Source organism: Amphimedon queenslandica, unplaced genomic scaffold (assembly GCF_000090795.2).
Source record: "Amphimedon queenslandica unplaced genomic scaffold, v1.1 AMPQUscaffold_13078, whole genome shotgun sequence".
In the NCBI taxonomy this organism is placed as follows: domain Eukaryota; kingdom Metazoa; phylum Porifera; class Demospongiae; order Haplosclerida; family Niphatidae; genus Amphimedon; species Amphimedon queenslandica.
Genome location: NW_003546686.1, coordinates 33,397 through 39,150, shown reverse-complemented (window position 1 = coordinate 39,150; position 5,754 = coordinate 33,397). Strand labels below are relative to the sequence as shown.

The 5,754-nt window shown below is 32.2% G+C and overlaps 2 long non-coding RNA genes across 3 annotated transcripts in view; one reads left to right on the top strand and one right to left on the bottom strand.

The window, feature by feature from the left end:
- The window catches only part of LOC109585360 (uncharacterized), a 4,395-nt gene extending 1,550 nt beyond the window's left edge, over positions 1-2,845 (bottom strand). Inside the window, exons 1-2 of one of the 2 annotated variants that reach the window (XR_002186454.1) lie at positions 2,682-2,845; positions 2,558-2,605 (exon numbers count right to left, since the gene is read on the bottom strand). This is a non-coding gene — a long non-coding RNA (uncharacterized LOC109585360). Of the gene's footprint in view, positions 1-2,557 lie in introns of both variants that reach the window. The other variant, XR_002186453.1, reaches the window with a different exon arrangement.
- Positions 2,846-3,083: 238 nt separating this feature from the next.
- Positions 3,084-4,042, top strand: LOC109585361 (uncharacterized). Its single transcript, XR_002186455.1, has 2 exons — positions 3,084-3,536; positions 3,583-4,042. It is a non-coding gene; the product is annotated as an uncharacterized LOC109585361 (long non-coding RNA).
- Positions 4,043-5,754: the final 1,712 nt, after the last annotated feature.

Sequence of the window (5,754 nt, the reverse complement as noted above, 5' to 3'; positions counted from 1 at the left end):
AGGACCCACGAGAGAATAATAAGGGCACACGAGTGAACAATAGCAGGACCAACAAAAGAACACTCAGCCTATCCAGGCTGTAACAGCAGGGCCAGCTGATACAAGAGAACAAGCAGGAGTCAAAACTACAGAATATAAAAATTTATTAGAATATTGAATTGTAATAGGCTAGTAGCCATCAAATCTTATGATAAATTAATAATTTTATACAGTCACTTAATACTTTTGTGAATTACAAAAAATTGGACAAAGATATTGTAATGGTATAAGTAAACTAAAGGCCTTTCTACACTATCACTTCTAATGCGCATTGAACTGGTTTGGAACCGGTTCCAGTCATTCCACACCTGATGTGCATTGACTTCAATGGCATTAAGCCAAACCACCTCCATATGTGGTTTGAATGCGCATTCAATAGATAACCAATGGCAGCTGGATCAGAAATACTATCAAAATATACATGATCCTGAAGATAGTGTGGAATCACTTGATGCACATTCAAAGTGCATTGATGAGCTGACTTCTGGAACTGGTTCAAGTGTAGAAAAGCCTTAATAGTGTGCAGTACAGAATGATTCATACACATACAGTACATGTAAATACAATTAATAATTCTTGAGGCAAGAACTACATGTACTGACTTCACCAGAAAGAGCTTAAATAATAACACAACATTTTAAAAAGTAGAACATAACACAGGAGTAAAGTAGCAGTAATGTTACAGGGAAATTAACTGGCAAAATATGCTGTTTGCATTATAACTTGAAGAGAATTCATACATGCAGGTGATAATGATAAAATAAACAAACTCACCCACACAGTGCATTTTTGGTGTTATGATGGTCTAGCATATATATATATATATATATATATATATACACACCAAATAAAAACCCACCGCTTTGAACTTCATGCATGCCAGTACACATGCATACCAGTATTATCACTACGACATGATGTAAATGCACATGATCAGAAATTGGAAAACCAACCATCACTACTATAAAAAAAACTTTGTTTCCACTTCTAAAATTACCAAGTATACAGCACATTTACACATACCCGTTGGAGTGGCATAATCTTATACTAAAATATTTTTACACAGTATGAATTTATGGTGGCTGGGGCTGTGGCCCCATGCAAGCCGTACAAGCATCAATATTACATCGGAGCTAAAACTAACTCACCTCCTAGACACCATATATTGATACAGTATCCCCAAAGAGAGGTATCAAGGCGGCTGGCAAGGCGACATTTACACGGTCACACTGGCCCGAGTGCCCTTGACATGTCTTCTCGCGAGCACGTGCTGTATAATTAATGGATGGGTGGAATAATGAATACATGATGCGGGAGTATGCGGGCGGGTAATGGGAAACAAGGAATCATATGGGAGAGGCCTTATCTGTACTATACATTATTTTACATAATAAGAATAATAATCATAATAATATTAATAATTTTTTTAAAATGACTCCAAAATCACCCCAAATTTTTATTACATTTCCTGATACATATTGATGCACTTATGCTGTGTACATTATTCAGACAAATATATTTTGAGTTATGGCCATTTTAAGGAATTGGCCAAATTTTGAAAAATATCCAAGACTGTATATAGCCCATGGTTTCTCCCAAAAATGGCTCCAAAATCACTCTAAATTTTTATTACACTTTCTGATACATATTTATGTACTTATGCTGTGTACAAAGTTTGAGTTGATTCTGAAAAAGATTCTTTGAGTTATGGCAATTTTTTAAAATTAGCCAATTTTTGAAAAGTACCTAACACTATAGCACATTGTTTTTTCCAAAAAATGGTTCCAAAATCATCCCAATTTTTATTACATTTTTGATACATATTGATGTACTTATGTTGTGTAGAAAGTTTGAGTTGATTCTGACAAAAAATGCTTGAGTTACAACAGTTTTAAAAAATTGGCCAATTTTCAAAAAGTACCCAAGGCTATAGCCCATGGTTTTTTAATAAAAAATGGCTCCGAAATCACCCCAAATTTTTATTACAATTTCTGGAACATACTGATGCACTTATGCTGTTTAGAAAGTTTGAGCTGATTTTGTCAAATATTTTTTGAGTTATGGCCATTTTAAAAAATTGGCCAATTTTGAAAAGTACCCAAGGCTATAGCCCATGGTTTTTTTTTTAAAGGCTCCGAAATCACCCCAAATTTTTATTACATTTTCTGGTACACATTGATGTACTTATGCTGTTAAGAAAGTTTGAGCTGATTCCGACAAATATTTTTTGAGTTATGGCCATTTTTAAAAATTAGCCAATTTCTGAAAACAACCAAGGCTATAGCCCATAGCTTTTTCTGAAAAATGGCTCAAAAATCACTCCAAATTTTTATTACATTTTTAGATACATATTGTTGTACTTATGCTGTGTAGAAAGTTTTAACTGTTTCCGACAAATATTTTTCGAGTAACAGCATTCAGAAAAATTTGCCAATTTCATTAAGACTTTGACCCAATTTTTGAACAACCGTAAAATTATTAAGTTATTGTCTCCTAGTTATTATACTACATTACTTACAATTACTCATAAGTCCAGAGCCTTCAGCCTCAACTTCAGCAGCCTAGACTGAAAATAACATGATATCAACTCAGTATTACATTAATATTATATAAAAGGATCAGTAATTCTTAAATAAACTTACAATGGAGCCTTTAGTTCATTATCCATGGACATAGAGCTTCCTACATTTCCTTAAATGTATTTTTAATTTAGCCCACATTTACACGACTACATTTTAAACAAAAATGGAAATATTTTTGGCCGGGTTTACACTGATATCAAATCCAAACAAAATAAAAACAAATACTAAAAGGAATAATTCTATAAATAAATGATAAATTCTAATGACAATGCAGCTGCTGGATTAGTGTAAACACCTGAAACAGGAATTAAAAAAATGATGTGGTGGAGTCGTGTAAACATGACCTTATTTTTAAGAATTATTTTTAATAACAGCATAGTACAGAGTATCATTAAAAATATAAACATTATAATTATTTGTATAATAAAAAATTAATGTCAATAACTTTAAAGTACTAGTTTATAATTTAGTTCAATTCATTAGGTTACTAAATAATGCAACAGCAATAGTAATTTTAAAAAATAAATAATAATAATAATAATAATTAATTGGCTAAAGAGAGGAAGGGGATTGTTAGGATGTGAGAGAAGTATAAAAGCTGAAGAAAACAGTCTTGGTTGGTATGTTAAGAAATCAGTAGGACCGTTATTAAAAGTAGTTGGAAGAAGTAAGATCTTAGATGTAGAGGGAAGTATGCCAAAGGAAAGTTATAAACAAAACAACTAGAGATGGTAGCAACTGAAGAAAGATGGATATGAATAAGAATGTATGGACAGTATTACAGAGAGATGAGAGAAGGAGCAGATATACACAAGACATGGACATGGTTACAAAAGAGTGATATAAAACCAGAGACAGACAGAGGCTCTTATTTGTGCAGGACAAGAACAGGCATTGAGACTAACTATATTAAATGTAAGATTGATGGTTCCAATGAGTCACCATTGTGTCATTTATGTAGAGAGAAGGTGAGAGTGTATACTACATTGTAAATGAATGTAAAGAGCTAGTTCAGAGAGAATACAAAAGGAGACATGACAAGATTGCTCAGTTCATCCATTGGGAGCTATGTGGGAAATTTGATATGGAAAGAGGGAGGAATTGGTATGATCACAAGCCTGAGGGGATAATTGAAACAGTTGAAGTAAAGATATAATGGGACTTTATGATTCAGTGTGACAGAATGGTTGAACATTGCAAGCCAGATATTGTAGTTGTTATGAAAAGGAAGAAGAGGTGTATGATTATAGATGTGGCAGTTCCAGGTGATACTTGAGTCGAAGGAAAGGAAGATGAAAAAGTTGAGAAATATCAGGAATTGAGACAGAAAATTGTGAAGCTATGGGGGATGAAGAAGGTGGAAGTAATACCAATTGTAGTTGGAGTGATGGGGGCAGTATCATACAGGATTAGTGACTGGTTAAAAAGGTTGGAGATTAACATCAAAGTAGAGCACATACAGAAGACTGTGTTATTGGGATCTGCACAAATTCTGAGGAGACATTTAAATATGTAATTGTGTATCATAGTCTGTTGGTTATGGACTGATACTGAGTTTTGTACCAACTTGTTAGTTGTGATTATATTAAATAATAATAATAATAATAATAATAATAATAATAATGATAACAACACACATTGACAAAAATACTTTATATTTTTAATAACAGATGTCATTAAAAAGTAAATCTTATTAAGAATTGTTAATTAAACTTTAAAAATTAGTTATTTTTGGTTTAATAGCTAGCTCACAAAATATTAAAATTAACAACAACGACAATAATAATAATAACACACATTGACAAAAATAGTTATGATAGTAATTAATAAAAGTGTTACTAATGATAAGTAATATCAATGCATATAAACACATTCAATAAAACTTAATGCATAAAAGCTATGGCATGTAAAAGAAATTTCATTTCAATAAAAAGTGGAGCAGAAACAAGTACACAAACTATAAATGCTCATAAACAATACAACATAATATACAATACAACAATGAATGATTTATATTAACAAAAATAAGAATAACAAACCAGAGGAAAACATCATAATGCTGCATATTCTATAACAACTACCAATAGAAATAATAAAATTAATAAATACTGAGCATTGCTTTACTATAAAAAACATCATCAAAAATAAAAGAATTGCCCTGCTACAAAAATGTTAAAAAATTACCTAACAAGAAGTCTCCATAATTCTTGAAGGTATTAAAGTTAACGAGAGAGAGATTTGATGCCATAGTGTTAATATAATGAAGAAAGGAAACAATTGAATGTGTTTGTGTAGAAGTGAAGGTGTAGCAGAGAATGAGTGTGAAGTGGTGAATTGGTAATACGTACAAAAGAATTGAAACAATTCCAACAAAAACGAACAAAAAAATGAAAACGAATGAAAAAAACAAAGTACAACAATGACAATTACAAGAAAGCAATCTATTTTATGTAGTAATATAGTTTAAAGTTTAAGAAGATAAAAATGAAGGACGAGGTTTAGTAGCTATTGGTACTAGCTGTCTTTTCTCAGCCTCATCGACAAATTCACGAACTAATTTTGATAAACTAATTCTAGCCTCAAGAAACTTAACAATAGACTCAGCATTGACTGACCTAGCACCATCAATGTCTCCTTGAACAGGAACCAAATCAAATTTATCAATTAAAATACGAACCAATTCTAAGTTACCACTTCTACAAGCAAAATATAATAATCCTTTGGAGCTGTTCGTTAGAACATTCTTATCACATTTTAGATTACTTAAGTAATGTGATACAAGTTGAATGTTACCACCTCGACAGGCAGCATGAACACCAGTGAATCCATTACTGTCTTTGTCTTCAGGATGAATATTAAAAGATTGAACCAGATACACTGACATCTCATAATGTCTGCCAGCGTAATGAAGTGGAGACCGACCAGCTTTATCCTTAGGAGTTGGATTATTCCTAACACGAGGTACAAGATACTCGTATATCTCTTTATCTCCTTGCTTTGCTATTATGTGTAGACATGTCACTCCATCTTTATCCTGTGACTCTGGATCAAGACCATGTGATTCCACTAGGAATTTGATCAGATCCTTATTACCACTCTGAGCAGCTCCATGAAGCAATCCTTCCTTATTATT